Below are 24,790 nucleotides of genomic sequence, written 5' to 3' on the forward strand. Positions count from 1 at the left end.
ATCTCTGATTATGAACAGTTTGTGGAGTTGATGTTGGACAGCAGTGAGGATGGCCTGATGCACAGCCATCAATTCTGCACCTGACTACTTCGTGGGACCAATTTTGTATCCAGCGGAGGGTTCTGGTGACTCATTCCCCCATGCATTCCCTACGCCGGCCACCAGTTCTTTCTCCCTGTTGTTGTCACATAAACAGTGGGCATTCCCTCACACTTGTCTTCTTCAAAGACTTTGTGGGGGGAATTAAGGTATGCCTCCATGTTGTCCTTGGTTTTTAGACTTTCGTCCTCGAGACATTTTTCTCTGGCACAATCATGCAAGTCAGCCAGACCTTGCGCGAGGGGACTCTTCTTGTTTTGGCCATATCTGACCTCCACAGGAAAGCCTTGCATTGACAGAATCCAGGAAGTAATTCGGGAATTACTCACATTTCCGGCCCGGATTCTGTCACTTTGGAGATATTGCAGAGGCTGGTGTGGAGTCTCCACTATGATGTGTTCCCCCTGGACAAACGGGCGGTAATTCTTCAATGCCCACACCGTTGCCAGGAGTGCCTTCTCACAATCGTTGAATTTTTCCTCCACAGAGGATAAAGTTTTGCTCGCATAGGAGATTACTTTATTGACCTTGTCATGCTTTTGGTATAATACTGCCGTCAAGCACGTATTAGAGAACCCTGTCTCCAGGAAGAACTCCTTGTTTCTGACAGGGTAAGCTAGGCAAGGCGCTTGTGAGAGGCTTCTCTTGAGTTGTCTTACTGCCTCGGATTGTTCTGGACCCCATTCCCACTTGACCCCCTCCCTTCAAGAGATGAATCAGGGGTCTGGTGATCTCTGCGTAGCCCTCAATGAACTTTCTGCTGTAATTAGTCAGCCCAAGGAGGCTCCTTAGTTCCCGCAGAGTTGTGGGATCCTTCAGTTTCTGGAGTGCTTCCACTTTCTTTTCCTGGGGACTGAGACCCTGAGGAGTAATCTCATGCCCCAAGAAATTAACACGGGTTCTACACCACTGTGCTTTCTGAAAGGAAAGTTTTGCTCCGGCAGCCCTCAACTACGTCAGAACATAACAGATCTCCGCTATGTGTTCCTCCACAGATGAACTTTTGATGAGGACATCATCTACATAAGCCAGGTTACCCCTTGCACCCAGGTCGGGCATGGCCTTATGTAGGAAAATGTTGAATTCATTGCCGGAGTTGAGGTATCCGAAGGGAGTCCGGATCCATGTGTAATGCTGGCCCCCAAAGGTAAAAGCCAGTTTGTATTGGTCCTCCCTACTGACAGGCACGGTCCAGTATCCATTGGTCAGGTCTATTGCTGTGAATACCTGTGACCCCTGGATCTGGGCCAGCCCTTGGTCAATGTAGGGCAGAGGCCATCGGGAAGTATGGACCCGTTTGTTGAGCTCCCTAAGGTCGGCGCAGAGTCTCCACTGGCCGTTTGGCTTCAATATTCCCAGCACCCGATTATTGAAGGTGCTATGTACTGGACGGATTATTCGCCGGGACTCAAGGTTCTTAATCATTTCAGTGAGGGACTCCATGGATGCGAGAGGCAAACGATATTGCTTCACAAACACTGGAGTCATTCCAGGGTCCGTGGGAATTGTTGTGGTGTGGATGTCGGTGCGACCACAGTCATGAGTCTACCGCAAAGAGATCTTGGAAATCCAAGAAAACTTGTTTCAACTTTTGCTTCTGTTCCAGAGTCACACAGGCATCAGCTAGGTTGACTCTCTCTTCCACCGTCTTGCCTGAAGCCTGGAAAGACTTCTGGTTTGGCTATCTCAGCGGCCTCCTCCAGCTGGGTGGAGAAGTCCCTGGTCAGAGTGCTATTTTGGACTGGAGGCTTCAGGTGGGAAAGGCAGCCCTCATGGATCTGGAAAATCACCTCATCCCTCCTGAAGTCACAAGTCACATCTTCCTTACCATAAGGGCAAGAAGTGTACACCAGGAAGTTCCCCCCATGCCGGGTGAAAACCCTGTCTGGTGTTGTATTGTCCTCACTGTCACTGTCAAAACAGTCCTTGGGGATCGGTCCTAACAGTTCATTTCCTAAATCAATGGAGAAATGTCGGTCATCAACCGCCATTCCAATAATGGTGCCTGCGGCTAGAGTTATACTCTGTAAGTCGCTGTTATCCACCTCTATTGGAATGGTGTCATGTTCTATGTTGACTAATGGTGTTGGGTTTAACCCTAACCCTAGCTGTTGAAGAGAAGCATTTAGATGAATATAAGCATCAGGGTTTTTCAATTTTTGTCCTCTTTTAACTTTCACTTCCAGGGAGAATTGTCGGGTCCTTTCTGGGATGGTGACTTCCTCTTTAAGCTGAATTTCAACTGCATAAGGTAGCAATTGAGCTGACCTAAATGCTTTTTCTTGATCATCAAAGCCCATGGGATTATCCGCTAAGCGGGACCAAGCTTTGAAGTTTATTAGGTCCAAACTAATGGCAAAGCGATTGAGAATGTCACTGCCTAAGTAAAAGGCGGCAGTGACGTCTCACACGACCCAACAATTATGGACTATGCTCTTGTTGCCAATGGAGATTTTGAGCATACACCTGCTTGGCAGGAGATGTTTGGAATTAGGTGCTTCCAGGTCCATTTCCCATTTGTCTAGCAGTTTGAATGTGGGAATGGCTGGATCTTTTGGGAGTTGGCGGAACATGGCTTCGCTGATGAAGCTCTTACCGTTGTTCACACACACTCGAGCGAGAACAGAGTCCTTCCCATCATTTAACTGAACAGGGATGAACAACTGCTCTCCAATTTGCTGAATATCAGCCAGGCTCTGAGCAGATTTCACATCTTTCTGGACTATAGGAGTGGGAGTTTCTGATTGTGGATTAGTAAAGAATTTCAGGGTGTTTCCTTCCAGTGTGGAATACCACCTTAAACTGGAAGGAAGGTTGATTTTCAGAAATAGAAAGGATCCCCCATCACCAGTCTGTTGTCCTACTGCTATTACTGTCACGTCTGGAATTTGGTTGTTCTGGAAGTGAAATTCTACTTGGTCAGATTTTTGTTCAACCATGTGGCAGGTGCCATTTAAACTAACATGGTTGACACTCTGTTTTAATTTTATTGGTCGGCTAGTCTGGGTCCAGAAGATCTTGTTTACGCAATCTATTAGGTGTGACAACCTTCTCAGGAGGTCATTCCCTAGTAAAAAAGGGGTGCCCTCTGGAGTCACTACTATGACCGGGTGTTTCACCTTGTGTCACCCAATTTTGATGTCCAAATCTGCAGTCCCCTCGACAGGAATTTCCTTCCCGTCAAAGTTCTGCAGTTGTCCAGGAAGAGAGGTGAGAGGAATACGGTAATTCTCCCCCCTTCCTGCATTTAGTTCCTCAAAGGCCCTTTTGGACAGAAGGGTAGCTTGGGATCCAGTGTCCACCAGTGCCAAAATTGTACCCTGCCCCTGTACTTGTACTTGTACCGGGGCATAGTATCTTCCCTCCTTCTCCTCAAGGGGGCACAGATAATGCACATTTTTGGACAACTGGTGGGCTAACTTTCTGGTTTTGGACATTGCTAGCGAAGAGATTTGGGCAGAATTCTGTGGAGAGTCTGGGGAATCTGAAATAAAAAGTTGGCAACTGGAAATGGTTTCGGGTTCTGGGCCGCCCCCCCTTTTTGGAGGCAGTCATCAGGATGGGTTTGACCCTTGGGATTTTGGTATTGTCGGTTCTGGGATGAGATGATGGGCGGCGGTAGCTCAGTCTCCACATCTCCCCAGTCTGAATTGGCATCCCTTGGGACCCATTTTTCCTTGGGAGGAGTTCCCCCATCTCTGAAGGAGAAGATCCTTTTCCCAGGATCTTCTGAGGATCCGTCTCCCTCAAATTGGAAGACCTGTACCTCCTCCACAAAGTGGGTCTATTTGGGTCCTTAGTTTCTCCGACCCCCCCTCTGCTCCTTGGGAGGCAGGCTTTCAGGGGCAGGAGATTTTGTTTCTGGTTCCTGGTTTTCCAGGGGCTTTTCACAAGTTGGGAAGGAATCTTCCTCCAAGGCTTTACACCCCCCTTCCTCTTGTGCCTCCTCCCTGGGAACCGGTGGGTTATCAGGGTGCTGCCCCCGTCATTGTTCTGGAGCACCAGGTCCAGAGTTTGGGGCATTCTGCGGTGGCATGCTCATCTGAGGGTTCTGTTGAGCCCTCAGTATGTGCCCCAGATCTCGTGCCATATTTTGGACCTGGCGCTCAAGTTGTGAAACCCGTTCAGGCTGATACGGGGCTCTATTTTCTCCCCTGGGATGATCCCGGGAAGGGTAGCTATCCCTTCTCTGGTAGTACCCCTGGTTGGGAATATTTTGGTACCCCTCCACCCTTGGCCTCCCCTCTCCCTGATTAAGTTGTCTGGGCTCAGGGAATTGGGGAAAGAAGGATGGATGATTTTGGGGCTGGAAATTGGGTGGATACTTGGGGAAAAGTTCTGCCCAGGATTTGGTGAATTTCTGCCCTCCTGGGGGAAGTCAGGAGGGAAGTTCCCCGGTTCAGGTGCTTGGCTGGACCCCCCCCTCGGGCTGGAGGAGTCCACACATAACCCAGGATTGGTCGGTTTCCCTTGTAGCTGGGACTTACATAATCAGGGGAGCGAGGGACCCATTTGTGGGACTACCTCCTCGACTCCCTGTCTGTGACTGGCCCGAGGGCCTTCTGGGCTGTGAATCATTTGGTGCAGGCAGGTTTTTAGGCCCCCCCATCTCCAAATCCAAAACGGGGGTGACCTTTACCTCTGCCACCTTGGCAGCAGCAGGGGTGCTGTTGGTTTTGGGGTTTTCGGCGCATTATTTTTATTTTCGATGGGCTTCTGCACCTCATAGATCCTGGTAGCCTGTTCAATGACCCAGTCTAAAGATCTTTTCTCATGAAAATCTCTCACGAGCTGGGTCATTATGTATTTGGGTAAGGCATGGAAAAACGTATTGATACATTCTCTGCTATCCGTGCGCACCCTTCTGGTGGTCTGCGCAAAAGCACGCTTTAATTCTTGCACAAACTCTTGTGGGACCTGATCCTCCCCACATTGCAAATTGTAGGCTGCCTTGCGAGCCTCTTGAGGATTTCTGTGAACAGAAAAATGTTTCAAGATGGCCGCCTTATAGGTGGACCATCTTAAATGATTTTGGTCCTCCAGCCCCGCAAAGAAACTGGAGTATTCTGGGGAGAATGTCCATTTGACGTACTGGATGCAGCTACTGCTGTCCTTCAAATGGAAAGTCTCCATCATTTGCTCATAGAGCTCCAAGTGTTCCCAGACGGAATACTTGGCGTTCTTATGATAAGGAGTGATGACACTCCTGATTGCCTTGATCTGCTTTAAGGGGTCCTTAAGCAAGGCCCTTTTTGCCTTATTGGCCTTTTTGGTTCGGGTAACCCTGGTCCATTCATCCTCCGACTCAGAAGCGCTGCTCCAAGAGGTGCCCGTCTGATCTTCCAGGTTTTCCCGGATTCTGCGAGCCTGGGAATGGCTGGCAGAATGTGGGGACCTGGTCTCCTGTGTCCTGGAATGCTCAGAGGAGTCTTCAGATCCCTCCTTGCTGCCAGGATTTGATGGGTACCCCCCCACTGACCTAACTGGGCAGATGTTTTCAGGATGCCCTTAATGGGCCTACTCTCCTGGGGTTCCCCACTAAATTGCACTATGCTTGAGTGCCCATTCCCGGATGCCCGCCCATCCATTCCTGGGCGGTACTGGCCTATGAGCCCCACACTTCTAGCTGGATAGTAATCTGCCCCGTGCCCTGGGCTCATGTGCGCGAGAGGACATGGGGGTGGCAGAGTCCAGGGACTGGGAGAGATGAAGGCCTCTGGTACTAGGGATCCTGAGGTTATGCTCAGGGGTTTCTCTTTCCCAGAGAACCTCATCTCTATCCGCCCCTGCTTCCTGTTGCAAAGCAAGAGCCTGCACTTTCAGTTCCTCAGTTAAGGCCTTACTAGACTCTTATCAGTCTCTCCTGCATCGCTACCTGTTGCTGGAGCCTATCATTGTGCTGGCAGAGAGCGTCATTCTCTCTCTGTACCTCCTGATTGGTCCTGGAGTACTGGGCCAGTCTCTGCTGCAGGAGGGTTACCTCCTCAGTCCCATCCCTACTGGCCTGCTCCTTTCTTGCGAGAGCCTCCTCCACCCTCCTGGTGTGATCTAGCAAGCCCTGATGCTCTTTTTGGAGGTCACCCAGCCCCAATTTTTCTTTTTAAATGGCTGACTTCCTGGCCTAAGGTATCCCTTTCCTGACCAAGAGCCTGCATTTGTGACGCCAGGACGTCCCTCTGCCTTTGGAAGGCACCAGCTTTCTGACGTTCTTCATCAAACTCTGCCTGGGTATCCAGGTCTTTCAAAATCAATTTATTGCTTTCCTCTTTCTCTCTGTCTAGTTGGATTTGCAGGGTGGCTACCTGCTCTGTGCATGCCCTGTTGAAATTGATCTGTTGCTCCAGCTTTTTCTGGCTCTGCAGTAAGGAGTCCAAACTGTCTTGGTGCTCCTTCTGCAAGGCCAGAAATCTGGTATCCTGGTCAGCCTTTTCCTGTTGCAGTATATCCATGTCCTCTTTTATTTTAATGATATACTGCCTACTATCATTTTCTGACTCCTGGCTCCTCTGCAGCCTCTGCTCAGAAGAGACCAGGTCAGATTGGGCTTTTTCTAATGCCATCTGTTGCCTATTTGCCAGATCTTGGCCTTCAGCACATTTGTCCTGCCTGGCTCCCATATATAGATACAAATATGCCGCTATCCTGGCAATCTTATTATGTTCATCTTTGGCTTTAGGGGCCATATATAGTTCACTCAGGGCCACATGTAGGGGACCCTGATCTCCCCATATATGTGACCCTGTTTCAGTGACCTGTTGCGCGATTGCCTGCAACCAGAACGTTTGGTCCTGATGAGTCCACTCACCTCTCACAAATAGCTTATGTAAGAAGTGCTCTCTGGCTATTTTCATATCTACCAAGGTTGTCATTCTGGAATTTGAGTTCCTTCCTGACTTACAGAAGTTTGTATTTTATTTTGCAAAACAGACCGTTTCCTTAGAGCGTTACTTTGAGGGATGCTTTCACAGTGTAAAACAGCGTGGTGATCTAACCGGATATGTGTATCTGGTCAGTTGGCACACTGTATTAATCTGCACAAGTGGTCAAACTAACCCAGAATATCCCGGCTCCGAGCCCCCACTTTTGTAAGCGATATTCAATCAACACTACAGCTAAGTCAATTCCTAGTCTGGGATGCTGAGGAAAACCCCTATTGATGTATTTTTATATCCAGTTCAGTACTCTGGATGACAACCCTTGTATAACACCCCCCTCTTAGAATCCCCCTTACCCCACTGACCCAAGAAGTAGGTTTGTTTTGCAAATTAAAAGGTTTATTTGAAAATGTAAACAATAAATATATATATATCACACTTCTATAAATAAATTGATAATGGATATTACACTTGTGAATATGACCGGGATCAACAATGGATAATGTTACAGGGGTACACTGATTTGGTTACTTAGGAGTAGTGTAGAGGATGAGGTAGCTGAAATGCTTGATGGTTTCAAGGAAATGCAAGGTGGAATAAAATGCAGTACAGAAATAACTTGTTATGATTTTAGCAAAAGGTAATATGATCACTTTTTCTTTTGACAATTCACTCCCCCCCTATGCAATACAAGAAATGGAAGGAGAGCACACAGTCTTCAAGAATCCCAACAAATCACACTTTATGATGCAATACACAGTTCCAGTTCTCCCAGCAAGCTTAGGGAAAACAGGGATGAGTTTTAAACACAGGCGAATTACTTTAATGTGATTTGCAAGGAAGTGAAAATGTGCTAAAATTGCTTTTAATTCCCTCTAGAGGTTCAGGGTAGGTGATGGCTACTTTATATTAGTTCAGGCTCACTTTAACAATGCTCTATGAGATATTACCAAGTTGCGAACGGATTTTAACAAAAGAAAGAATGGAGGTGCTATTTTGACAAGTGGAGAAATTGAGCCAAAATCGCAAATCGCGGTAAATTTCGCGAGTGCGTGAATCGTGATTGCGGTAAATGTAGGAAGTCGGTTCTAGGTTCAGAGGAAAGTTAAATCTCGTTCCTAGCCCAACCGGTTCCAGAGATACTGACGATTTAATAAAGGTAGTTTTTCTGATTTAAAGTAAACTCAAAATGACAGGTGACAGCTTGCAGCTGCAGAATTGACAGGTGACAGTTGTGCAGCTTTAAAAATGACAGATGACACGATTTCTAGGAGGCTGTTCTAATTAGGTTAAAATCGCTTGAATTAGATTATTTTAACTAAGAGATTGGTTCTGCACAGTTCTGCTAGGTACTCACAAAATCAATTTGAAATAGGCCTCGTCACGGTCTGGTCAGGTTGGACGGGACTTCCGGCGGGTGGTTCTGAAGTTCCGGCTATCTGGGTCAGCTCTGCTCTCTGGGTCTGTCAAGCACCGGATCTGCTCACAATGGTCTGGTTTGTGGTTCTCTCTGGTTCCGGATACAGCACTGCTTTCTGGATACTGCTACAGGTTCTTGCAAAAATTCTTGGCAAGAATTCAAACAGATCGCCCGGCTGTTGAATAGTTTGGTTGGTTTTGAGGCCTGCTGAAGAGGATTCAGCTGGTGGATTCAGGCCTCTCTGCTACAAATTCTGGAGTTAATTTCTGCTACAGGTTCTGGAGATTGATGGATTTGAAGTCTGGATCTCTGGATGTGAAGTCGTCAGTCAGCATGCTCCGCAGCAAATGGAATTGAATGTCTCTACCTGTCCCAGCAGTCTCTTTTTATGTGTTTTGGAAGTGGGTGTGTGTGTGGCATAACTGAGCCTGCCCCTCTCTACTTGTCATTGGCGCAATTCTCCCCTCTCCCATGATTGGGGGAAGGAAATGTGAGTCAGAGTGATGCTGTAGGTTTTATGGTCAGAGGATCCTCCCCTGGTCAATTTGCCCACAAATCTATATTTGATTCAAATATATATTTATCTATGTACCATTTCTCTAATATTATAGGTCCAGTTAACATATTTTCTGTAGCACCAAACCATCCGATCCCTGTCTTTGTACGATGTCGTGTCCATTGATGACAGAATTCTCCCCTTTTCATCCAGATAACGACCTCTAAACCTTTCCAGATTTTACACAAATGTGCACCAGGGAGTATGGACATTAATTGATGAAGTGTCAGATTTTTAACATGCAGACATTTGGAGTAAGACCCTATTTTCCGCAAGCAACCCCCCAGAATACACCACAGTGTCCTAACGCCTCTTAAAACTTTCACAGAAAAATCACAAGAATAATGGTATTAATTATATAATTTTGACCAGTCCGCACTATGCGTTATCTATCTTTTAAAAATTATGCTCTGGTCAAAAAGGGGTGTGGCTTCCCACATCACAGGGTGGAATAACTGGTTTATCCACTTCCCCCAAGCTCAGCTGCTAGCAGAGGCACTGCCCCTCCCAGTTTCCCCAAGAGGAAGCCACTTTACGGCCCCCCCAATATAACATTTGCCTGAGTCCATTGTTCAGTTTCCTGCAGTGCCCCTCCCCTAATCTAATCAGAGAGGTGTCAACTCCTTTTGTGGGGCAGCAGAATGCAGCCAGGCCTGGGAACACAGCTGTTGATCCAGTTTCAACTCCTGTCGGGGGTAGTTGTCAGGCGGAATCCAGTTTCATTAAGCCAGGTTTCAGCTAAATGTCACTTTTTGTTCCCAGTTTTCTACATTCAAATCAAACTGACCATTTTTACACATGCAGCTAGAATGCTGATTCTAAGTTCAAAACTATGACATTTCAACAGTTATAAACTATGTGACACTCAAAAGTAGGTCCCTCATTTAATTTAAACATTTCGATTTTAGTGGTTTTCAGTTCAGTTTAACTTAAGCTGCTGACCTCCACAGCTCAGCCAGTTTTGTTATGAACATAGTTTTGGGCTCTTTTTCTTTCCAGATTTTGTATGTACACAAAACTTCATTCTGCCAAATGTCTGCTGGTGTTCAGTGAGATTTTTGAATATCCTGCAATGTTTGAAAATAGGCATTTTGAGCTTGCATTCAGAGAAACCAAGGTGATTTCAAAGGGCTTTTTAAGCTAACAGGCACTGCTGTTTTTCCTTTGGCACACATTCCACTCATGGCACTCCTGGCCCATCACGCTCGCACTGGTGGGTGGAAGGTTAGGCGACCAATTTGGTGAGCGCACAAACTGCGCGGTTCTCCTATTCTGGCGTGAATGTGGGCGGCGATAGCTCATCCCCACATCCACCCAGTCTATTGATTTAGTTTGTTCTGGGATAGAATAATGGGCAGTGACAGCTCATCCCCACATCTACCCAGTCTATTGATTCAACATGGGTCAAAACCCTTGACAGTGTCCAGTACTTACCATGCCTTTGTGGGATTGAGTTTGGTTCCGATCCAGTGGAGCCCATATTTCCTTCTGCCACTCTCTTTAACGGTCAACACTCCGGAGACTCATTCTACCCGTGGGGGTTTTTTCTGCCAGTAGTGGCTTTTTCCACCAGCCGTCTCCCATCGGAGAGGGTTCACAGGAAAGCTGAGTCTGAGGCATCACTGTGGGTCCTTTTCCAAGAGAGACCTTCTCTTTGTAAAAAGAAGACAGACTACAGGTTGCCTACTCCAAGCGAATCAGGTGAGGAGGAGGATGGAGAAGAACCAGGATTTGGGGAAGTTAAAGAAGCAGAACTTAACAGATTGCAACGCCAAACAGGGTAGCAGCAGAACAGTTACAAGAACTGGTTGCAGCTGTACAGAACATGACTGTAGAAATGCAGAAGATGTCAGTAGAAATGCAAATATTAAAGACAGGAAATAATGTCTTAAAGCAGATGATGACAACGAGAGAAGTTCGACCAACGGATCTCCCGCCTATAGCATTGTCTACTGACAAGTTTGATGGCACTCCCAAATGCTTACAGGAATTCTTGGTGCCTGTCACATTCGTTTTGCATTCCGGACCAATGCTTATTCCCCGGATCATGCCAAGGTGGGATACCTCATTTCTAACTTGACTGGTAACGCTCTTGCATGGGCTACTCCACTTGTTACCAATTCTGATCCGGTCTTACAGGATTTAGTGGCTTTTATCCGCCAGTTGAAGCAAGCATTTGACGGGAAATTACCTACAAGGACTGTGAAGACCAGTTGGATGCCCGACAAGGACAGATGGATGTCCTCTCCTACATTACACATTTCAAAAGATTAGCCACAGGGGCTGGCTGGTCTGAGCAGTCACAAAACGTGATTTTTTGAAGAGGACTTAAGGACGACATAAAAGACGAATTAGCCAAGGCTCCTCGCCCTGCTACGTTTCCTGAGTTAGTTTCAGCGGCTCTCCATATTGAATTCCGGCTTCTGGAAAGATGTCAAAAAAGGCGTCGAATGAGAAATGCGTTCCTCTATACAGAAGTCCCTCCTCCTCCCGCGGCCTCTACCTCCTGTACTGACGAACCCATGCAGATAGGTGCTACTCGAGCACCTTTGACAGCAGAAATCCGACGTCACAGGAGAGAAAGAGGTCTTTGTGCCTATTGTGGCTCGGATTCTCACTTTATCAAGAATTGTTTGGAATTGGCTTCCCGGAAGTCGGCAAACAAGCATCCTCGGCCCTAATGGGGACAGGTAACCGAGGGCAAGTTGGTAGTCCCTATGTGTATCTATCCATTAGCCATACATCCACCTCAGATGACTCGAGACTCATGGTGAATGGGGTGAAACTTACTGTGGGTTCCAAAGACCTAGAGGTCCTCGCCCTTCTGAACTGTGGGGTGGCAGGACACTTTGTGTATACCATGTGGGCAGATCAGGTTGGACTACACCGCAAAGATCGCAAGGAAGATCAGAAAGTGGAAGGGGTGGATGACACTCCACTCAGCTCGGGACTCATCACCCAAACCACGGATGACTTACTCATCACCATATTTCAACATAAGGAGACCATATGTTTTGACATTATCAGAGCAGCTCATTTTCCTATTATTTTGGGGATCATTTGGCTGTGCAAACATAATCCTCAAATCAATTGGGCCACCAATCAACTAGTGTTCGATTCTCAGTATTGCAAAAAAGAACTGTCTGCCAGAACCAACGCTTCAACGCATACATACCCAATCTGCAACTACTTCCCCCACAGTGGGAGTCCATTCACTTCCAGGTGATCTTAAAGATAATGCAGAGGTTTTCACAGAAACAGCAGCTCTCCAACTGCCTCCTCATAGACCAGAGGACTGTGCTATTGATTTGACACCCAATGCCTAGTTCTGTTTGGACGCATGTTTTCCTTACCCCTTCCTGAAAGGCAAGCTCTTCAGTCATATTTAGATGACAAATTAAAGAATGGACTCATCAGACCCTCCAAGTCCCCGGCAGGGGCACCTTTATTCTTCATCCCAAAGAAAGACACAAAATAACTGCGCCCTTGTATTGATTTCAGAGGTCTAAACAAGGTAACCATCAGAGACCGTTATCCCATGCCGCTCATTACAGACATCTTGGAAGGAGTACAAGGGGCTCAAAGATTCTCCAAGTTGGATCTTCGCAGTGCCTATCATCTTCTTTGAATAAAGTCAAGCGATGAATGGAAAACAGCATTCCGCAGACCATTTGGGCTGTTTGAATATTGTGTGATGCCATTTGGTCTTGTCAACGCTCTGGCTGTTTTTCAATGGTTCATGGATCGAATCTTCTCAGATCTGATGTTCCTTTCGGTTATCGTTTACTTGGACGATATCCATGTGTTCTCCAAAGACCCCCAGAAACATAAAGGTCATCTCAAGGAGGTGTTGGGCCGACTGAAGACACACCAACTGTTCGCTAAGAAAGAAAAATGCCTTTTCGGTGTGAAGTCAGTGCCTTACCTCGGGTTTATCTTATCTCAAGGGGGTATCCATATGGAAGACAAGAAGGTGGAAGCGATTCTGGAATGGAAGTCCCCCACGTCTGTCAAAGAAGTACAGAGGTTCTTGGGTCTAGCCAATTTTTACAGGCGTTTTATACCCAACTTTTCAGAAACAGTTCTGCCTATAACCCAGCTATTAAAGAAGACTTCTTTACCTTTTTGTTGGAGTTCTGGAGTAGAAGGAAGCTTTAATAAATTGAAAGAATTGTTCTGTACGGCTCCCATCCTGAGACATCCAGGCCAACAGAAACTTTTGTAGTGGAGACAGATGCCTCGGCTTACGCTGTCAGAGCGGTGTTACTCCAGGTTTTCGAGAACAAAGAACATCCCATAGCTTACCTCTCTCGCACCCTCACTCACAGCCAAAGGAACTACTCTGTATTGGAAAAAGAACTCTTGGCTATGAAATTAGTATGTGAAGATTGGAGGCATTTGTTGCAAGGTGGTTTGCATCCTTTCACCATCCGCAGCGATCACAAAAACTTAAAGGTGTTACAGTCTATGGAATGTGTCAATTTCTGTCAGGCAAGGTGGACTTATTTCTTCGCTCAGTCCGATTTCAATATCACCTACATTCCGGGATCCCAGAATACAGTGGCAGATGCCCTGTCACGCAAGACCTTGGAGAAGGAGAATGCAACCTTTCAGACAGAATGTTTGTTCCAGAAGAATCTTGTTGTTGCTCATGTATCTTTCTTCCTTCAAGAATGCAGAGAAGGGCAAGTCTCCAATTCTTCCATTGGAATCAGTCCTAAACTGACAACCAGGGAAGGGTTGAAATTTCTAGGCAGCCGATTATACCTTCCCACATTGCCTCTTTGACAGCAAGCGCTTGAATGGTGTCATGATCCCAAGACCATCGGTCATCGTGGCCAGACCGGTACTACGGAATTGCTTAGGAGGTCGTTCTTTTGGCCTTCTCTGCAGTCAGATGTGGAAAGATATGTCCAATCATGTGCGGTTTGTGCCTGGAGCAAATATGATACACAAAAGGCCTGTGGGTTACTTCAACAGGATACTTTACCCTCACGTCCTTGAAGTCATATCATGACTGACTTCATTGTGGATCTGCCTCTTTCACAGTCTTGTTCTTGCATTATGGTCACGGTAGATACACTCACCAAACTGGCCCATTTCTCTCCTCTTTCTTGTCTACCAATGGCAGCAGGCATGGCAGAAGTCTTCCTAAAAAACATATTTTGTCTTCATGGCATGCTCGAGGAAAAATTACCTCTGACCGAGGAAGTAAGTACACCTCCAAGTTCTGGAGACATTTGTGTACCAATTTGGGTATTGAACGAGCTCTGTCATCAGGGTTTCATCCCCAAACCAATGGGCGGACAGAGAGGCTGAATGGTAATCTCAAACAATGTCTGCGGTGCTACGTCAACAGGGAACAAGACAATTGGGTGTCTCTTCTGCCCGCTGCAGAGTTTGCATATAATAACAGCCTACATTCAGCGATTGGTATGGCTCCATTCTATTGCACTTATGGTCAACATCCTCTGACTACACTACCGATTTTCTCGGTACAAACTCAACTACCAGCAGTGGAAAACATCATACACCATCTTTCGGAGGCTCACAAGAGAGCCTTACTGAGCCTCCAAGATAGTAGAATGAGGTACAAGAATGAAGCGGATAAGCATCGTCGAGAGACCCCAGACTGGAAAGTGGGCTCCAGGGTTTGGCTATCCACTAAATACCTACCCAGATGGGTGCGACCGACTAAACTCTCCCCTAAGTACATCGGTCCCTATACCATTGTGGAAAAGATCAACCCCCTGGCCTTCCGTCTTCAGTTGCCTACCAACTTACCGATGAGTACACTCAGTATTTCACTCTTCTCTCCTTAAAGGAGTGGCACCGTTTTCTAGTGCACGTTCTGATCCGGTAAGGACCGGCAATCCCCCTTCTCAGGAATATGAAGTAGAACAGTTGTGTGTTTCCAGATACAGACGGGGGCGTCTGGAATATCTGGTACACTGGAAAGTATATCCTCATTCAGAGAACTCTTGGGGGCCCAGGTCTCATATCTCCGCCCCGGTCCTCTGCAGATTCCATTTTTTCCATCCGGGAAAGCTGGGGGGGGGTTCAGATGAGAAGGGGGCATACTGTCATGGGTGGTTATCCTTGGCGCTTGTGGTCCAGGTATCAGTTTACTGGAACACGAGCTGCCTTTTAGTTGCTTTTGAGTTACGTTCCGCGTAGTGTACTGTATCCCCGCCCATTTTTGCTTTTGCGTGTTGCAACTGTGCAGATTCCTCTCTGCGGCTTTGGTTGCGGTACGCTACATTTCCCCATGTCATTTTTGCCTTCTTTTCTCTTCTCTCTAGGACTCCCCCAGCTCGGGGGAGGGGGCGGGAGGGGGGTATCTCTTGCGCTCTCTTTCTTTCTGTGCCTGCTTTGCGTGCTACTTTAGACCCGCATTTCCTCTCTCATTCCTTCCGGGTCCCTCTGCCGTTTTCCAGATTCCTTGTTTACTGGTTCTGGTCTTCCCTCTTCTATTCTTGCTTTTCATTGGATTTACCTGTTTGGCGACGTCTCCTCTGGGTGTCCAGTACTTACCGTGCCTTTGTGGGATTGAGTTCGGTTCCGATCCAGTGGAGCCCATATTTCCTTCCGCCACTCTCTTGAACGGTCAACACTCCGGAGAATCATTCTACCCATGGGGGTTTTTTCTGCCATTAGCGGCTTTTTCAACCAGCCATCTCCCATCGGAGAGGGTTCACAGGCAAGCCAAGTCTGAGGCTTCACTGTGGATCCTTTCCGGGAGAGACCTTCTCTTCATAAAAAGAAGACAGACTGCAGCGCTCGGCGGCCCGGATTGCCTACTCCAAGCGAATCAGGTGAGGTGGAGGAGGGAGAAGAACAGGGATTTGGGGAAGTTAAAGAAGCAGAACTTAACAGTAACAGGGTGGCGTTAGCATAAGAGAGCCATACAAGGACACCTTTACCAAACTTAGAGGGAAAGTTGTTACATCCGTTCAAACTTCTCCGCATATATGCCACACATGAATTGTAAAGACGGGATGCCAATATGTACCCCTGCTTTAGTCCATAATTAGTTTCAAAACCAGAAGATACAGGATGGTTTGTATCAAGTCTAATACTCACTGTAGAATCCTGATAGTGTTGGTTAATCATACCGAGTAAAGATCGTTCACAGCCCCAGTGAGCTAACGTTTGCCAAAGTAGTGATCGCGACACAGAATCAAAGGTCGTCAATAGTCTACAAAACATTATAGAGTGTCTATCCCTTAACATCCAATGTGGCTCTAAATTAAAAAAATGAACGGCATTGAAAATGCAATGAATATAGGCAAAATAAAATGAACAATCGCCCAGTTAGTCTGGCTATTTGCATCAAGCAGTTCCACTAATGCTATATCCTTTGTATTGATCCGGCCGAGATGCGGTACACAGTAACATTTGCAAAGCCAAGGGACTCATCAGGGGTTGGGCGGAGCAGTAAAAATGCAGTGGTACCGCCATTACCTCTGCATTACCCCTCCGCCCAATCCTGAGTTTGGGAGGACCTCGGAGCATTTCGCCTCCAGCCATGAGCTGGATGTGAATGAGATGAATTCCTGGCCATTTGAGGCGCAATTAGCACCGCGCAATCAGCGCTGCAGTAATTGCACCGAAAATGCCCCATTGAGTCCTCTGGACTCAAAATAAATGGAGACTTACCGCTGTACCACAACTTGAGATCTGGCGCTAATAGTGCTGGACCGAGTTGCAGTAACGCTTTTTGCGTTGGACGGTATCCGGGCGGTTTTACCACCCTTCAGTCTCAATTTAAATATGGGCTTGACTCTGTAGCAAAGAGTTCAACAATTTGTATTTTCTTAACATTGAATTTGTTAAGTTTTACAGGGTCTCGCAATGGATCAGATCTTGCAGATCAATTTGGCTTCTTTTTGTGCAGCAGTATCTCCCAGGTCAGTCTCCTGTATAGATTGTGTCAGTACACTGCCAGAAGAAGTTGATAAAAGAGTCGGACCTTCCCATTCAGAATCCTGGTTGGAGATAAGCCTATGGGGATTATTTGATGTAGCTCACCAGATTTCCATCGGGCCACACTTAACCATGAGTACTAGATTTATTAGCAATGGGTGCTTCGAACCACTATCTTCAGGATTACCTTCCGCACCGCCCGACTCCTCATTTTTAGACGTACTCAAAGGATTCCTCAGGGCTTGAAATCCTACAGATGAGATATTCAGTGCCTATCCGACTTCCGTTGTCCCCCCTTTCTCTTTCTTTGGTGTCTCTTTTTATCCCATTTGCGGTTATGAGACGGTAACACTGCCACTCCTCCATGAACGCAATTTCCGATATCTTTTTATCATTTGTCTCGGGAGGATTGCTCAGGGGCAATGCACTCATCTTGGAAGCAACACAAGGCGGAGCAACACAGGTTAGTTCCCCTGGTCCGTGCTTAGAAACCTTTGGGTTTTAAGCGCCTTATAAATAACCCATTATACCCATGTTTCACCTCTGAATTTTTATCTGCCTTGTGATTAATGACAGGGTCTAAGATAATCAGATCATCTTCACTTGAAACAGTACAAGGACATGGAACGGAGGAAAGCACAGGGGCAACACGCTTATCTTGGAAGCAAGACCATGCAGAGCAACAGAGGTTTGAAACCCAGATCCTTAGAAACCGAACTTGGATACGGTATTAGGCACATTATAAACAAACAATTAAATATATTTTAACGGGTGCGTGAAGTATGCTGATTAATTGTCCTTGCGAGGCCAAACCACTGTTTTGTAATATGGCATCCAGGATACAGTTTAGGGCAAATGTCTGCTCCTTTACCATGATCGCCAGGTCAGATCATTCTGCAGAGTCTTCAAATTCAAAACAGTTTTGAATGTTCTACACAATACCAGCCAGTTCAGGCGATTTGGATAGTCTAGATTCATCTCACATTAACCTTAAAGGCACAGTGGTATTCACAAGGGTAAGTAGCGGAGACCATTATAAACAGACTTCATTGTCAGCCGGTCAGCACTCCTGAAGCACTCGCTGAATGCACGCCTAAAACTGTTTCCTCTTCCCACCAATTCAGTCCTAACCCTTGATATTGGAAATAGCTGCTGTTTTATTGATCTCCTCAGATGGATTCCAGGCAGCTCAGGGACTTCCTAGCAGAGCCCGGTCACCAGTCAAAACTACACGTGTCTGCTGGTGGTCTATGAATGTGGTTCATGGCCAGAACTGGTGAATGGAAGAGGTCACGGGCCTCCTTACAGTCTGGGTGCACATTTTTGCCATATTACTGCAGGTGGTAATTACTATTACCGACTGCGTTACTCCTTAAGATATGCTCGGTTACAAGCTTGCCAATGGTGTAGTGGTAATAGTAGTGATTGATGAAATCCCGCTGGTGGTATTAAAGGAAATCCACTCTGTATTACTATCTTTTTCTTCACATCAAAATGAGGGATGATAGGTAGTGTGCAATATTGGTTGATATCCCTACTGTACATTATTTTTAAAGCACAAAGGAGTCCCTTGAGTTCCTTTCATGCATTACCAGTAAACGGTGGTGAAGGGGTGGGCGTAAACCAGGCTCACTTGTTCTCCCACTTACAATAACCCAATTCAATGGTGTCTTTCTGTGTGGAAGGAAATCCTCAAAACTTAAGGTGTTTTTGTACAATGTATTTTCACTTCTAGGGTGCTGGTAAAAATTGGAGAATTTTCTGGGTAAAATACCATCCGGTAATTAGTGGCGTCGCCAGAAAATAAATCTAGGAGGGGCACAGAGGGGGCCACAGACAAAAATAGGGGGGCCGCCTATAAAAGGCCAATGTGTGACGTCAGAAGCACTCCTGAAGTCTTTAGTGCACACCAATTATCTCGGGAGGATAGCTCAGGGGCAACATGTGCCTTGGAAAAAAGATGACACAGAGCACCACAGGCTCGATCCCAGGGTCCGTGCTTAGAAACCTCTGGGTATTAAGCGCGTTATAACTAACCTATCATATCATATCACACCCCACTGCACTTCCCCTCCCTTCAGAATGTAGGCACTAAACCATTAAGTCACTAATGGCCCATCATTAGCTGTTTTGTGCACTACATTTTTATTGGAGGGGCAGCTCTTGGCTGCAGTGGGAACTTAACAGCTTTTCATTGTTGTGTGGCAGCATTGATTGCGGCCCTGTGTGTGTGCTGTGCTGACGATACAGCACTGCAGACAGTGCAAAGAAAGTAGGCCAGCTAAGGTGGGAGGCACAAGGGGCCCCAGGATTTCCAGCCCACCCCTAGCAATGCCACTGCCTGTAATCCCATTTTAGGCTCCACCAGTGGTCTCCCTGGAATACCACCCGAGACATTTTCCACCTAACCTGCATTTTGCCGGGTGGCCATTCAGCCCCTGAAACATTTGTCAATCAGTTCTCCTAACTTTCACGACTTGAGAGAGTTGCACTTTGAAAGGTTCAGGCAGAATGACACATTTTTATCTTCAAATACATTTTGCTCACAAGTTTATTGGGGAAATCAAACTTTGCCTTTATTAACGGTGATCAGATATCCAGAGAGATTACATTTGACAAAGCGGAAAGTGTTTGCAGTTTATTCAACTTAATAGAACATTTTTTAATATGTTTATATACTAATTATAGTATTTTAAATGGACGTTTACATACAACGATTCATTTGGTGACGCTTTTTGATATTAACTTTTGATTATCATTTGTATTCTTTGGATTTATATGATGTAAGTATTTTAATAATTTTGGGGTTTATTTTAAACCAATTCACAGTAAATATATAAACTAATAAAATCAGGCGGCAATCTGCAAATACCTGTTTTCTCGTTACCACAAAGACTATAATTAGAGCAACTTAAATTTAGAGAAAGAAAACAGCAAAAAAAGAGAAATATAACGTACCTTACACAACCATACCGGAAAAAAAGGTGAAGAAGCTTTTGTATGTTTAATGCACTATGCCGGGAGGGACTAACATGTTTTATTTATTTATTTATTGTGCATTTGTTAGGCGCTTATACAGCAAGTCAATTCTGTTTGAAAGCCCCCACAGGGCAACAGGGAGGGGACATGGGATTGAAAAACAACGAGTACAGTGGAAGATGAAGACAGACCTACTATGCCTTGTGAGTATTCAGAGCGTGCAAGTTCAGCGAGGAGAGGGGACGTGGGGGTGGGGTAAGTGCTGGAATGTCTGTGCTCGTGGGTGAGCAGCAGAAGAAGTGCATCGTATGGTAAGTGCTATTGGTTAGAAAGTGAAAGCCTACAGAAATGGGGCCCATGCGTGCCAAGGCAAGTGCTAAGAGGTAGACAGAGGCTGTGGCGGTTGGATATGGGAGGCCAGGTCTCAGAGGGATAATTAAGGGCCCTGGTCAGCAATCACAGTGACTGTGAGATTAGCAGAGGAGGGAGGAAGGGAAGGAGGAGGTGAAGAGGAAAGTCTGGAGGAGTTTCTGTAATTTGAGCAGATCCTGCTCAAGATGAAGTGGGAGGGGAGGATGTTCCGTAAGAGGGAGCCCGATGAAGAAAGTGATCAGCCTCCGGCCCTCTGTTTAGCTAAATGCTTTGCACATACAGAGTTGGTGACAGAGGACTGCACAGGTCTAGATGGACAGTACTTAGTAAGAGAAAGCTGCAGATAGTGTGGTCCCAGGCCCCAGACAGCCTTATGGATGATGCAGAGGGATTTGATTTTAATCTGTGCTGCATCCAGGAGCCAGTGAAGAGTTTTTTAGGAGAAATGCTGCCCTTGTGCTTAAAGCCAAGGATAAGCGTCCCTGCCCTGTTCTGGATTAGCTGGAGGGGTTGTAAAGTGGAAGAAGGTAGAATCCGGAGAAGGCTATTGCAGTCATCAAGCCTAGAGAGAACCAGGACTCAGGTAACATTGAGTTTCTGAGGAAAGTTATAAAAGGGAGAATTCCTTTGCAAATGAAGAGTTGAAAGTGGGACTTCTTGGCAATGTCCTGAGTGTGAGGGAGGAAGGAGAGAGAGGAGTTGAAGATGACTCCAAGGTTTCTAACTTCAGATGAAAGGAGCAGGGGGAGAGCCCATAAAGGATGGCCAGAGTGAGGGGAAAAAATTGAAAGCAGGGGTCCCAATGGGAATGATCTCAGTCTTGCCGGCATTGAGAAATAGATTGTTGGAAGTACACCAGGACTGGATGGCAGATTGGCAGTCAGCAATGATGGAAGATGCAAGAGGGGCAGCAGGAAATTTGAAAACAAGTTGTGTGTCATCTGTATAGCACTGGAAGTTAGCAGAGAAGGAGGACATGAGGAGTGCTAGCTGAGAAAGGTAAGTGTTGAAGAGCTAGAGGGAAAGGTTTGAGCCCTGGGGGACACCACAGGTTAAGAAGGAAGTAGATGAGGAGAAGGTGCCCAAAATGACTTGGGATGAACATTCAGTTAGGAAGGAGTCCAGTGCCCGCTCCAATATACCAAGGGTATCATGCAGCCGTTTTATGAGTATGGAATGGTTAACCGTATCGTAGGCAGAGGAGACATCGAGTAGGATGAGAACAGCTGGAGAGTTAGAGTCCAGAGATGCAAGCAGTTCTTCACGGATGTTCATAAGAGCAGTTTCTGTGGCCCTGTAGGCTCAGAATACAGATTGATGGTAGTGGAGACCACCAACAAATTCAGTGTGTGAGGTAAGTTGGGGAAAGACCAGATTCTCCAGCAGTTCCCCAAGGAACGGGGTGATAGAAATAGGGTGGTAGTTGGCTGAACAGGTAGGGTTTGCTGAAGGTCTTTTTCGGAGGGGGCGTGCAAGGGGGCGCTTGAAGATGGATGGGGAAGATCTAGTGGCAAAAGAGTAGTTACAGAGATCAGCAAGTACAGGGGCAAGAGAGCAAATGTTGTCCTTGATGCTTCTGGAGGAGCAAGGGGAAACCTGTTTGGAAGAGACCTTCACGTAGCGGACCACTCTGGAGACTTCTTCAGGTGTAACAGAGAAGGCATAGAGAGAGGAAGAAGTAGGGGTTAGACCATATGAGGCAAGGGAGGGAGTGAGGGTTTGGGAGGGAGGGTAGCAAGGGTGCTCAGGATGTACTGAGTTTTAGTGGTGATGTGTGTGGCCAGTATGTTGAAGAGGGCCTGGGACGGAAGAGCCGAGAAGACTGCGGATGGCTTGGCTAGTTTCCTGCAGATTTGAAAGTGTTCAGCCGTGTTGTTGGATGCACCCGATACCCGTGCCTGGATGTGGGCCCTTTTCTTGGTATGGATGGGGAGTCTGTATTGCCTTTGGAGCAGGTCACAGGCCAGTTTGTCAGAGGGTGAGTCTGAGGTTTCCAACTTCCATGTCACAGCTCAGCAATTGCGTTTCAGGGCTGCAAGTTCAGAGTCATACCAGGTGTTTGGTTTGGAGGTGGTTTTCAGGTGGATTCTCACGACTAGGGCAAAAATATTTAGGGGGTTGGTAATGGCCAAATGGAGGTTGCTGAGAACAGAGACAGTGGTAGAGTCTGGGGAGAGGGAGAGGATGGGATGAAGGTGGATGTGAAGGCAGCAGCTGACACTCATTTGATAGGATGGATGTTCTTGAACAAGGTTTGCAGGGCTTTTGGAGGGGCGGTCAAAGGGCTGAGGGGACCCAGGTCCGAGGAGTCCAGGAGCGTGGAGTGACCAGAGGGAGGGGAGAGAAAGAGGTCAGAATGGATGAGGGCTTCCAGAGAGTGCCCAGCCGAGTGGCTTGGGCTGGAGGGGAGAATGGAGAGGGATAGTGATGTGCAGTGTTCAAGGAAGAGAGTGGATGCTGTGACAGGGGAGAGCAATTGAATTTTGAAATCACCTTTGAAGTAGAGGTTAGAGGTGGTTGAGAGAAAGGAGGAACAGAAGTCAGCCCATTCAGAAAGGAACAGGGTGGTAGCACCAGGAGGCCTGTAGATGGTATCAATGGTCAGAGAGGAGGAGGGGGAGAGAACCAGCTTTCTGAGGTAGAGCTGGGTGGATATGATGGAAGAAGAACCCACTCAAGGAATCAACCCCACCGCCAGCACAGTGAGGTCATTGCTTGGAGATGATCTTGACGCCATCAGGGAGAAGGGAGTCAAAAGCAGTGACTGAGCTGGCATTGAACCATGTCCCTGTAAGAGCAAGAATGTTGAGGTCAATCTCTTCAAGAAGGAGGAAGATGTTGGTGGAGTGTTTGTTGGCTGAGTGGGTGTTAGAGTAGCCAGGTGAAGGAGTTCTCCGCTTTTGAAGGTTTTCTGAGGTGGAGTACAGGGATGTGTAAAATCAGTCAGTGGGGGAGGAACAGAGAGAGTGGTAGGGGGAGAGGCAGGTGAAGCAAGGAAGTTAATGAGGGACGTCGGGCACCTGTCGAAAAGGAGGAGGTTGGGTTGAGCACCCAGAACCAAGATAGTGCCTGTATGGTAGACATTAATGATGTAGCGTGATGATAACTAGCCGGCCAGAGGGGTTCCATTGGATGCCAACATTAATGGGAGAGGATGTGAAAGGGAGGAGAGCGGAGATGAGATGAGGAGGCAATAGTTCTGGATAAGGGAAAGAGAAGAGGATATCAGTAAAGACATGTCTGCGATGTGTAGGTAAGGGTTTGTGGACAGGATGTATTTTTTGTGCTTTTTCCTTCCAGACTTCGTGGAAGAGGGAGGATAGGTGATAATGTAGCAGTTAGAAAAGATGGCTGAGATGGTGAGAGCCATAAGGGTGGCAGAGGTTAGCTGAGGGATGGAAGAGGAGGGGCAGCACAGCACAGATCTAGCTAAACTCACCAGGTGGCCTAGTAGGTACAAGAGGCACAAATGCAATCGTAAAAGGAAAAACTCATTTAAAATGCAGTGGCTGAAATGCAATGCAAGAGGGCACAGAGATGTCAAAGCACACACACCTAAAATCGAATTTCAAGTGCAGTGGCAAAAATGCAACGCAAGAGGGCACAGAGATGTCAAAGCACAGACACCTAAATTCGAATTTCAAGCGTAGTTTCATTAATGCAATGCAAGAGGGCACAGAGATGTCAAAGCACACACACCTACATTTGAATTTCAAACGCAGTGGCAAAAAATGCAGTGAGAGAGGAAGTAGGTTAGATGAGGCAAGGAAGACAGAGGAAATAGGCACATTAATTGGTTCAGAAGTTTAGTGGCAGAGGCAATAGGAAAGTTCAGCCATCACTCACTAGTAGATCTGCAGGGAGCATAGAGGTCCAAGGGCCCAAGTTAATTGTTTAGCAGTATGTAAGTGTGGATGCCAATACATAGTTTGAGAAGGGGGGACAAGAGGTGGAGGACCTCTGGGCCACTCTTGTCCCAGACAGGCTCAGACAGGGCCTTAGCTGTGTGCCTTTGCTGGAGGGGCCGGCTTCCGCCAGCCGCTGCCTCTCATTGGCTGCTGTAGAAAGAGGCAGCCAATCACTGTGTGGGCAGCTACAAAGCAGACAATGGCTCCAGGCCCATGTCAGGGGCAGCCATTGTGGACATGTTGTAGTGATGCAATGGTTGCATGCTGGTAGAAAGCAAAACCCCCAGAGGAGGCTTTACACCTATGTATGACACGCTACACATGAAAACTGCTAGATCCACATGTTCCATATGCTGAGATGCTGTATAATGAGATTGAGATTCTACTGTCTTCCATCATGCATGGTAACAGTTGCAAGGACTGGTATCCCCAGAGATAGAAGTGTTTGAAGATTGTGTCAAGGATCATTGGAGAGTACTCGTCATTTTTTACCTGCATGTTTGGTATTGAGGTCATATTATATTCAAATCTATGGTAATTATGTTTATGATGTGTGCAATATTGAAGGGGATGCATTTTGGTCCTATTTGACCTCAGGTCGCTCTATAATATTATCAAATAATACTTTTAATCTGTAGAAAAATATTCAGGAAAG

At 46.7% G+C, this 24,790-nt stretch overlaps 1 protein-coding gene across 1 annotated transcript in view; it reads right to left on the bottom strand.

Annotated features, from left to right (window-relative positions):
* LOC138480782 (relaxin receptor 1-like) overlaps positions 1-24,790 on the bottom strand; it is a 583,697-nt gene that overhangs the window by 328,756 nt on the left and 230,151 nt on the right. The window lies entirely within an intron of this gene.

This window comes from Ambystoma mexicanum, chromosome 5p, assembly GCF_040938575.1.
Source record: "Ambystoma mexicanum isolate Mex_15411 chromosome 5p, UKY_AmexF1_1, whole genome shotgun sequence".
Classification (NCBI taxonomy): Eukaryota; Metazoa; Chordata; class Amphibia; order Caudata; family Ambystomatidae; genus Ambystoma; species Ambystoma mexicanum.